Below are 12,673 nucleotides of genomic sequence, written 5' to 3'. Positions count from 1 at the left end.
CAATGTACAATAGCTTTAAATCTTCCCACCCCTAGAGAAACTTCTTGTCATTTTTATCTTTATTGTTCATCAAATACAGAATTACTTTTAGAATATTTTAACACTTTTCTTTACCAATCTAATATAACATGGGTTGCCAATTATGTTCTCTTGGGAGCACCGTCTAATATACCATTCTATAAAGCTATAATAATCAATACAGAAATTATTATTTCAGCTTGGTTTCTTTTTGAATGTAGAAATAAGAAAATTAAACCTGTATTGTCAATGTTAAAAGAGTTTTTAAAGAATTTTAGAGCAATATTTATGCGTTTTCCTAAATATCAGAATGCGTATAATAAGTGGATAAGAGAATAAAAGGGTTAGTGTTATTACAGGGCCATTAAGAAAATCTGTTTGTTAGTTTTTCTATCTCTTTCTTAATATCTGTCAATATTTCTTTCAACTATGAATTTTTTCTAACTTAAACTTTCATTCTTTTTTTTTCAGTTTCTTAAGCTGACGGCTCAGGGTAAACAGATAATCAGGATAACCAAAAAATCCTTGTGTTAATGAAAAAGATGCCATTGCCCTCACTTTGACTAGACGAGAAATTACCAGCACTCAACACATCTTCAAAGAAGACGGAACACATGAAAGAAACCAAATTTATTTTTATATAGTAATTGTAAATAATTTCAATTTCATATTTTTAGTAATATTTTTGTGATTTTATGTTCATAAACTGATTAAAAACCAATAAAATACGTAATAATAATAATAATTTTTTAATTATAAAGCAAAGGTTCAGGCGTTGTACATATCAATATTTTATATCAGAAATATATTAGATTCACTATTTCTTTTTAGTTTTTTCAAGCTTGTTTTAAATTATTTTTAGTGGCAAAGTTACTCTATAATTTGAAATGTCCGTTCGTCTGTTAACGACAGAATGTAGGACATGTGATTTTATCGGCTCCTGTAAAAGACAGAAGGCTGAAATTTTTGACAACATTCCCAAAATTATTTAGCATAATCAACTCTATAACATCCATTGCGCTCCGACTGCTTTTAACCCTTTACAGTCGGGCCCCTTGCCGCACCTTAATCAGTCGGAGGGAGGGGGGGGGCGTTCAACGCCCCCCCCCCTATTATCTCAGTTCCTATTAGAGCTAGAGGGCTAAAAAAATTTGTGCAAGTCCCCTGTTTGATAATGAATTTCCGACCTTAAGTGAGTCAAAGTCAATTTTCACTTCCTTCACCCCTTTTTTTAACAACCTTTGTTTTTAGGTCCTTTTTTACTTAAAAATTTCAAACGGCTGCAATTTTCTTATTTTTGAAGCTAGAAGAACAATGTCTTTACAGAAAATGTTTATCTTTATTTAAATTTTATATTAGAAATATCCAAACTTCAGTGAAATTTCAGTGGCCGCAGCTGTACTTGGCAGCTGCTAGCCGCCGCAGTCGGCGGTCGGCGAGAAAACGGCGGCGGATCTTTATGAAATTTTAATACGTCATGTAGACATGTAAGGAAAGCTTAAATTTAAAATTTGAAGTCTCTAAGTCAAAAATTGCGGTCACAGGAGCCTTTTAAAGATTTCTGGAGACCTGGAGGATCAGGACCTGCAGGATCATACCAGGAACCTGAAATTGACTTTAACACCTGTATTTCATATGAGAATGTACAACTAGAGGATATTTTAGTATTTTAGTAAGATAAAATGCTTTTTTTAAGTCAAAAAAATATTTTTGCTCTTTACCTGGATAACCCTGCCAGGTTTGCTGGCATCCTGTGCCCGCCAGGATGGAGATATTCAAAAAATTCCAACTCTCAGTTATGTGTCATACCCATACTTAAAAAGTCACGCAGTTTGGGCTCTTTATCTTTCACACACAGAAAATGAGATAGAAAAAACCGGATGGGGGGGCGTTCAACGCCCCCCCCCCCGACTGTTAAGGGTTAAAGGAACCCTGCAAGTAATATAACGGTATATCTGCTGAAAGACTGCCACAAGAAGACCCAGTACCCTAAATTTGAAGCCTTCACCTTCAATAACAAAAAAGTTCTAGGCATTTCAAATTAAATTTTAACTACAATGAAAATTTTGAAAGATTTACATTGCTTGTAAAGAAATTACAATAGTAAATTACATCGCCTAGACACAAAATTATAACCTTTTTTTGTCAGAAACTTAGGTTGCCCATAACTAATTACCTTTTTACCATAAAAACCCACTTTTCATAGTTAAAATCTCTGAAAAAAATTGGTTTAATTTGCACTTGTAAGCGTAAAATCATAGTGGAAACAAATCAAACTATAATATAAGCTGAGCTGAGATTGGTTGTTGAGCTGATTCAGCCTTCTGATTAGCTGGATATTCTACAGTACTCTCAGTATGATTTAAGTTAAACTTAATTTTTTTTATTGACTTTGACTATCAAAATGGGTATTTTTTTTTTTTGAAAAATAATTAGTTACTGGCAACCTAAATTTATGACAAAAATAAGCTTATAATTTTGTTTCTAGGCTACGTAGTTTTTAACATGAGCATTGAAAATCTTTCAAAATTTTCATTGTACATAAAATATCATTTTAAAATGCCTACAATTTTTTTGTTATTAAAGCTAAAGGCTTCAAATTTGGGTATTGGATCTTTTTGTGGCAGTATTTTTGCAGTTAGATCGGTGTATTTCTTGCACGTTTCCTTTAAGCTGTTTTTTTGATATTTTTCACATTTTTTCCCATATATTTGACTATTATTAAATTTTTTTTACATATTTTCCATATCTTTGGTGTTTTTGGTCTGATTTTCAATCATTTTAGGGATGAGGGTATTAAAATAATTTTTTCCTTTCTTCTGAGCATCCAGTATGTAATTTACTTTGACTCTCAATCTTTCAGTCATTATACAAAATAAAAGAAGGTTTCAAGTTTATTTTCTCCAATATATCTATTCTTGGTTTTAACAAATACTCTTTAAATCTACTTTTACATATTCCCATCCACGATTTTTTGGATGTTGTCATCCATATTTGCTTCCACCCATAATGATTGAAACTTGTTACAATAGAAATATTTAACTTAACTTAATATAATCCCTTGGCTGCCTACCTTTTATTATCATAATTATTAAAATTAAAACATTGATTCTATCAAAATATTTAGGTAAAGAAACAATACAAATGGCAGTGGATGATGGTACTATTGATCTGTTCAAGTTTATTCACCAAAAAATTGAAACAAATCAACACTGGAGTAAGTTTTTTTGTACAATTCCAGTGAAACTTTAATTGCAAATCCGATAATTTTTTGTACAAATTATTTAATATTTTACAACAAACTTAAGGTAGAAACATGCTTTTAGGTGTCTACTTTATAAATAGAGTTCAAGAAGTTGGATTTTCAAGACTCTTGGATAAAAAAGTGGACAAAGCTAAGAGGATTAGAAAGATGGATAATGTTTGTGAATTTTTAAAAATTGTTCTGGTTTACTCATGTCGATGTGATAACTATTCTTTTGTTTCTGAATTATGTAGTTTAATATTGGATAGAGAATCATTTGCTATGCAAATTTTTGTAGCAGAAGGAACATACCAACAAGCAGTGGCTGACATTATTCATTTTAGAGATAACCAAAACCGTAGAGCTTATCATTATGCCAAGCATAATAATAAACTTGCGACAGGTCTAGATCTGCTTCAACTGGAAAAAGTAGCTCATGGTGTTGATAACTTTAAAGATGCCCTATTATGCATAAGGCATGCTGATGTTAAACATCCTCATGATCTGTGGCTGACTGAGGCATATCAAATTATAAACCCCCCTCGTAGGTCCAAGATTACAACTTATCTAGCTGTGACAATTACACTAATTCCATCCATTATACTTGTCTACTTTGACCTCTACACAGATATCATATCATGCATCAATTATGGATACATCGCCTTTTATAATTCTGCTGAGATTGAACAAGAATGTTTGAATCAGTTACAAAATAAATCTTGCCTAGTATATGGAAACTATTCATGTTATGACACTTATGACAAATTATCATATGCTTCAAGAATTTATACCAATGGTACATGTGATGAGTCTAATTACTGGACACCATGCATCAAGCGCAGTGCTGAAACTATAGGTCTACAATATCTTACTGCTTTTGTGATCATGCTTATTATATGCATACTATCCTGTTTATCTTATTTTGGTATTGCTTTCAACATGAAAAGTTACCATCATCCTGGACCTTCATGCAATCTGAGAAACCCTCTGTTTACCAGAATGTTATGGTTCCTCTCCAAATTATTCTGGCCACTTACTTATGTGAGGGAAGTTTGCAAGTACAGGTTTGATCCTAAATTTGATAAAGCATTACAGGAAAGTAAAGAATCCTGGAAACTACTGAAGAATATTGAAAATGGATTTGAAAATTATTATCAAATATTATTGCAACTTTATTTGTTGTCACCCTATCTGAAATCTTTGAGTAGATTACCTTTAAGAGAGTTAGTGAACTGGGAAAATTTCATCAGTACTTTCAGTGTACCAGATGTATTTTGTAGCCAGCAAAATGTCCAAGCAGCATTGGGAAAACTATTATTGTCAACAATTTCTTTGTCTTTTGGCTTATCTTCTCGTCAATCCACCAAAGAAGGAGAATCATTTGGACAGTCTGTGAAAAATGTAGTGCTGGCAGTAAGTTACTTTTTCCTCTGTTATGCAAGGATAATGTCAATACTACCACTGTTTTCATTGGAGAACCCGTTTATTGCTTTGCTGGTATTTTCTTCTGTTCACTCACTGATGAATTTGTTTATACTTCGGTTTACAATAAAGCTGGAATTATTATTCAATCTGAATGAAGATTATGAATTAATCAACAATGTTCTAAATGAAAATTTTGACTCTGGAGTTGAAGAATCAGTTCAATCTGAGAATAATACAAATGAATGTCATGTAGTTAGATTATCTGCTCCAAATAATGGCGAGAATGTCAATTCAGAAGATGAAATAAATGATTGTAACCAGTCTCTCAGAAATCTTTTTCTTCGTTGCAAAGTAAAGATGAAAAGTTTACTATGTTCTAAAAAAAATAAAATTGCAATGAGTTATCTTGCGAGTTGTCTTGCATCACATACATTTATTATCACCTTTCATGCAAAAAGCAGTTATCGGTCTTTAGTAAAACAGACTCTCTTTCAATGTTTAATCGTGATTGAAAACTTGGTGCTGTTGCTGCTTCCTGCTATGCTTCCAATACTGTACCCCAACAAAAATTGTTACAATTTTGATCTGAAAGAAGTTAGATATGCTTGTTTAATGTGGCTGATAGGAATTGTTCTTCAAGTAAGTAAAGTTTAATATTTGAATGAAACAGATAAAAGGCTCACTTCTTGATTTAATTATTCCAAAATTTCAATTTTGAAAACGATGCTTCTGTTTTAAATGTATATTAAAACATGGAAGAAAAAAAAGGATTATATTACATATACCCTCTATGAAAAACAAAACTTTAAAATTACTATTTTACACAAGGTTCTCTACTACAAGTGCCTCCATCCAATGGCTGCTGGAAATGGACCTGCACTGGAAGACTGCCAACAATTTTTCAGAAGAATTTGTTATGGGTAGGTATTCTGAGAGGAAACTTTTAAATACTCTTTTTCTAGTATATATAAAGAAATTAAGAAATATGCAGCATCTAAACTTATAGAAACCTTTCATTCAAAATCTTCATAAGTTTTCAAACTAGAAAAAAAATTTCTTTCTTTAATAGATTGAAATCCACTTTTTGCTGTAGAAAAGAACAGAGACATTACAGGTTAGTAAAAACAAGTTTAATCATATGTAACAAACTTAAGGTAGATTTTTGAAATACTATTTTTTTTATTTGAATAATGAAAATGAAATTAAACAAATTCCTATATTTCCCATTAAACTTTAATTCATTTCTTAATTAATAAAAATATTTCTATTCCTAAATGTTTTAGTCCTGTACCTGTAAATGAAACCGCTGAACCCAACCAGGTAAACCTAGTTTGTTTTTATATGATATTATTCTATGGATATTGTAGATAAGCTCTATACGTAAAAGGTGGTAATTCCATGAGGGAATTAAAATTTGAAAAAAGTCATCCTTTACCTATGTAGAAAGTTGGGTGCTTGTGAGTAAATGTCACTTAAGTTCTTAAAAACAGACTGTTCAGTGTTCATTCTACAATTCTCAGAAAAGCAGGGATAAGGGATGGGAAACGTAAGAAAAAATTATTCCAGGCCTATTTTCCAACTAGGCCTAAAAAACTAGTTTCGGGATGACGCAGTAGTTAGATTTGAAAACTATGAACAATGATGAAATAGCTATTATATGAATGCAAAGAAAAAAAGTATAGAATAGAATTCAGGTAGTTGATTCCACCTAGCATAAAATATAATAAAAACTTTTCAAAGAACCAATATGTTAGTGGGTTTAAGTAGAATCCCGTTAAGATGGTCATTACTTCGCCACCCTCCCCCCTCCCCCCATTTAAAAAAAAGTTTTTTTTTGAGATGGTTAAATCTGATTTATTTTCAAACATTTTAAGGGGGGATCTACTTCACCCCAAAATTTGTATATAGAAATAAACACCGCTTTAGCCCCCCAGCTTTAATAAATAAATTAAGTAGAATTAAATAAGTACATGGGTAACATTCTATCAACTAATTGTTCCATAGCATAAGAATTTAAAAAAAAAATAATTTTACGTTAAAAATTAACAGAAAAGTTTAATTAAGTGTGCAATAATTTTTACCAAAATTAATGAAATTTTTTTTTAACAAAACACAGTACACTTTTTATTTACATATTGAACTAGTTTTGTATTTGTAATCATTTAGGTGGGTTATCAATTCCACATGAAATATAACTTTTAAATTGTCTAAAGACATGAGTTTTTCACATTTTTCTGAAGTATAAAATGTTGAATCCTACGCAGTCTTCAAAAAACGATCTCTCTGTTTATGTTTTGCTATATGGACATTTATTAATGTGTAGATTTAATAATAAGTTAATGTGATTGAACATCATATATATTGTAGTCATTCTGATAACAGAAAATTTCCATTGTTTTCATTCTAATAGCAGAAATTTATGTTTGCTTGAATTAATTTAGCCAATTAGGAACTGGGGGAAGCGTTGGTTATTAATTAATTGGTTAATGCTAAAAGCAAGTTTCAGGCTATTGGATATTAGCCTACAGCCAATAATGAACTGGCGAAAATGAGTTGATTTTATAGGCAAAAAAGAAAAGTTGCCCCATCACTTTAAAAAGGAGGCTGAGACCTAATTTTCGGTCAGGTTTCCCATCCCTTATCCCTGCAGAAAAGTGAGAAAAAACAGATTTTGAATAATGTAATTACTTATAAATATATACAATTACTATACTCTTCATAAAATCGCAGTTTTTACAATAAGGAGTCTGATTCTGTATATTATGGATGTCATCATCCCTTTATTACATAGATTTACTATTGCCAAATTGATATAGAAGTTTTAACAGGAAAATGGTGATATGGTTCTGCAGCCAATATCCCAAAGAACTTCCAGCAATGGCCAGGTAATAGGTTACAGTCATGAAAATAATTAAATTTAAAAAATAGCATATTATTAATCCTTTAGCTTTAAGGTTTGGCAAATAATGTATAGTCTAATTATACTCCTAAATTTCCTTCTTTCTAGGATTTTAATTGATAAAAATCTATTAATGCTAATGAAGTTTCCTTTTTATAAAGATATTTCCAATTATTGCTTCTTTATTTTCAACTATTAAAAGTTAACCAAAATGAAGATTCTTCACAAATATAAATACAAACTTACCTGAAGCACATCCAAGAGACAATGTGGGAACCCACCCCTGATCTGATTATAAATTCTTTATCTAAGATGAGTAATGGCAACCATACAGACACTTCTCCAGTGTAACTCATTATTAGTAAGGTAACAATTTTATATATTTTACAGGGGTTCAGAGTGTTGATTAAAGCTGGAAGACTAAAAGGGGTGGTGAATTGTTAACAGTGGCGAATTGATTGAACAATAATTTTAAGAAGCAGCAGTTATAGTTTAGTTTTCAGCTACTTACTATGGTTGATGGCGGCAACTGAATAAGATTATCCAAAATAGTGTTGATTTATTTGGTTTATTCTTAACTGCTAACTTCATTTTTGACAGCAGCGGCTGCGGCTGTTGCACACACACCGTTTGTTGTTAGGAAAATACGTACATTTTCTCAAATGAAAGGATAGTAGTTTACTTTATATCGCAGTAATTTTCTAAAGGGGATTGTGCATAAACGAGAGCAAGTGGTCCTAAGTATTTTTTATTTAATATAATAGAATTTTGTTAATTATAGATATATTAACGAATGGCAGAAGTTTAAATTTAACAATGGTTTTAAATATTGATAAATTTTTGCTAACTGTCGTCAAATGTTTTGTTTAGTTCAAGGTGTAAGATAAAATAATACTGAAAAAATCATCAAATGCTGTAAAATATAAAAGAACATCAAACTGTTTACATTAATACAATTTACCACACCTTTGGCTAAATATTTAACTTTTATCGTAAAAGTATACTTATGTGTCAAAGCGTTTGATGATTTATATTTTCATTTATTTAGTCATATAACAACTAAAAATGCCTATCAAAAATCACTGCTGGAAGGTGCTTAAAATTACTTGCTCTCGTGCGTACTACACAGTCCTTTTTTATTGAATTATCTAATGAAGACTTATTGATAATAACTGCCTTATTATTTAGATATTGTATACTGGACAAGGAACAGAAAAATCAGATCAAAATAATCAAAACAGCAAAATCAAAATTGATTTAATGATGTACAAATTTAATGTATATAGATGATGTAATAGTAATAATGTATTTTCTCGTATATATTCGTATAATAAACGGTTCTCATCCATACGAAAAAATTATGTCTAGCATTCAGGAGATCTTCCTCTTCTCTATAATAGCTTAAAAATATAAAGCTTAAAAATTAATAACAGTAATGGAATTTTGATACGTAAGATATGGTATGTATGTATGTGTGTGTTTTCAGGAAAATCCAAGTTGTTTAAAGTTTGACAAGTGTATTATGTGTCAAAATAGCAGAGTTTCTAAGACTGTTAAAAATCCCTATTACAAATTCTGTTATATTACTTCCTTTGTATATACAAAAATTCTGAGAATTTCCAGGCACAGATAGGTAAACAGGCAAAACTCAATTTATTAAGTCTTGACAAGCAATGATTTTATTTATTGAAGGGTTTATTTTGTTTATTATTATTGGGGTTGTAAAATATATCGTCCATTGTCTTAACCCCTAAGATCCCTAAGATTTCCTGAATAGAATTTCCATATATAAATCATAAGTTTTACGGGTTAGACCAAACAAATATCCACCTTATAAATACATTTTTGATCTAGTGTTACATATGTATAATTTTCTCGCTGTCATAGTTCTATTTACATAAAAATCTATTGGATTAACCAAACTTTGTGTGTAATATAAGTCTACTTAAATCTAGTTCTGAAATAGCAAAGCTATTAGATTAGAAAAAAATATCGTAAATTGAATCATAGAATTTTCAAGCAGCTTTTAAAAATAAAAATAAAACTTACAAACAACTTCACCTCAATTATCATTTTAGGCTACCCAAGAACGAATTTTGTTATTTCATATTGATTGCATGATTTTTTTTATTTTATTGTTATTTTAAAAAAATTGTTTATATAGCATTTGGTACTGTAGTATGCCCTCACCTTTTCGGATCAGTAATATTTGACATAAAATCACTTCACATAAATTCATTTCACATAAAATATTTCACATAAAGTATCATTTGACATAAACTCATTTGACATAAAAACGTTTCACATAAACTCATTTGACATAAAGGTACATTTGGCATAAAGGTATACTTGACATAAAGGTACATTTCACATAAAGGTACACTTGAAATAAAGGTACACTTGACATAAAGGTACATTTGACATAAAGGTACATTGCATGGCAACCGGTGAACAGAATCTCAGTTCTGCACCACAAGCCTCGCACTACTGAAGTTCCCATGTCTATACAGTCATATTTATATGAAAATATTTTTAGAAGATTTTTAAATTTTTTTTGAAGATTTTAGAAACTTTTATTTATTATTAAAAGAAAGCAAAATTACCTTGGGGAAAATCTTCAAAAAAAAATTTTAAAATCTTCAAAAAATATTTTCATATAAATATGACTGTATAGACATGTGAACTTCAGTCGTGTGAGGCTTGTGGTGCAGAACTGAGATTCTGTTCACCGGTTGCCATGCTCGGGGAAAAAAATGACAACCTCAGGTACGCTTTTAAATGTATCTTTATGTGAAACGTTTTATGCCAAGTGTACCTTTATGTCAAATGTACCTTTATGCCAAGTGTACCTTTATGTCAAACGTACCTTTATGTCAAATGTACCTTTATATCATATGTACCTTTATGTGAAACGTTTTTATGTGAAGTGTACCTTTATGGCAAATGTTTTTATGTCAAATGTACCTTTATGTGAAGTGATTTTATGTCAAATGTTTTATGTGAAATGAATTTATGTCAAATGATATTATGTCAAATATTACTGATCCACCTTTTCTGTAAGATTTGTAGAGTAGCTTCGCTCTCAGTTTAGAAATGATTGTTTATCTGTCTTGCCACCCAAAGCAATTTTGTATTCACCTTATTATTTACTAAGTATATTTGCGATTACTTTTATTTAATGAAATCTTCCAATTTTTAACATTTACAAAACGGCCTGCTTTTTTGCATCAAGATCCATGACAGATCTATATAGGAAATACACGTCTATAAATGAGCTCGAGTCTTCCAATGGTAAAGTGTTTAAAACTCATAGTGTTCCAATAATCCTCATTAAACTCTCATTGACCAAAGCGATAAGACTTTTATTCTATTTGTTTATGGAATGAATCAAGTTTTTCGCTTCATGTTGATATTTGAATTACATTAAAGTATTGAATCTTTTTTTCAAAAATAAAAAAATTACATTCATAACAGAGTAAATCTAGGAAAACTGTATTTTAAAATAATTCGATTGTGGCGACACTTTCTTTGTGTTAAAATATTAAAACTAAAATTTTAATCATATTAACCCTTTGGTGATGGTAATGTGAAAAAAATATAATTGAAAAAATCTTTTTAAAATCATTTAAATTAATAAATATTTACTCCTTTCTTTTAGATAGTAATGGCGGGGGAGGAAAATTGATTTATTGAAAAATAGATAAATAGATATGTACTTATAGAAAACTAGCCAATAGCGATATAGTTATATTGAGCCAACTCTAGTTCTATTATATTGCTATGAATTAATGGTTTCTGAATTTTGCCACAGATGTTGTTTGTTAATCTTTACCAGGGAGTTGTCCCCCTGTCTATCCTGCCCCCAAGGACAGGGTTAGACATTGATTTAACCATTGTAATTACTTATGTTTTGTCTATATGATTTAACTTTGCATATCTTTATACCTGTACATATGAACTGTTATGCATTTGATGTAAGTAGTTAGTTGAGTTTGTACCGTTGATCAAAATACATAAAAGAATATACTTTACCTAGTTTATGATTCCATATCAGCGTAGCTGATCTATAATTAGTGAACTGTACGTCCGTATGTCTACCAATGCTCGTTATTCAAAGAACTTGAGAGCCTTGTCAGCGAGGCCACACTATTACAGTACCATATTGGATTTTTTACATCTATTCTAAATACCTTTATTTAAAACATGTTTCTTTACTTTTACTATGTTAAGGAGTGAAGGTATTGACAATACATAGGTGTGACAATATCATTCAAATATTTTCAAAGCTAAATTAAATGGGGCAAATAATATGGATTTTCAGAAAAAAATGGAAAATGACAGCTTTTAAAAAAAACAATTTATAATAAATAAAGAATAAACAATGAGTAGATAATTCTTCAATGTTTTATAGCAATATGTATTTAAATTAATCTCCAAACAAGTGTGGCAGACTGACAGTCAGCAATCCAACAAACTTACACTCTAGAGTTGTAAGAAAACTTTGCTTTCAATAAATCTAAATATTGTGTGTTTAAATACTTTTACATTACATAAATATTAAATCTTTAGAGGACCCATACATTTTTAAATGTTTGATTGCCAAAACTAACTAATATAAAAACAAGGATGACATCATCCATAAATGCGAAGCTCTGGAACTGTAAGACAAACGAACATTAACACTTGTTGTGTTACAGAACTTAATGATTAGAATTTAAAAATATACAAAAGTCGAAAAAATTGTAAGTAAATTAGTTGAAAAACTTCTTAAAACAGGATAATAATTAAGATCATACTTACAATTTTGGGTATTGATTATAGAAATGCTTCGCTTATAACATTGCGTTTTGTTGTCCTAGGAATCAGTATTCCAAAAATCAAGTCAATCGGATTATTATATCACATAAAAATTTGTTGTTAAAAAAGTAGAAAAATCAACATGTTTGAAATGGACGTGCGGTAACGATTTTAGACATTTCTAACAAGTTAGGTTAGATTATTGAACATAAATTTGTGTATTTTGGCCTTTTGTCGGATTTTTCTATTATTTTTTATATTTAAGGGTCTAATTCATGTAAAACCATGGC

This window comes from Acartia tonsa, chromosome 7 (assembly GCF_053477335.1).
Source record: "Acartia tonsa isolate MP-2025a chromosome 7, ASM5347733v1, whole genome shotgun sequence".
Classification (NCBI taxonomy): Eukaryota; Metazoa; Arthropoda; class Copepoda; order Calanoida; family Acartiidae; genus Acartia; species Acartia tonsa.
The sequence above is the reverse complement of the archived record's forward strand: the minus strand, read 5'-3'. Positions refer to the sequence as shown.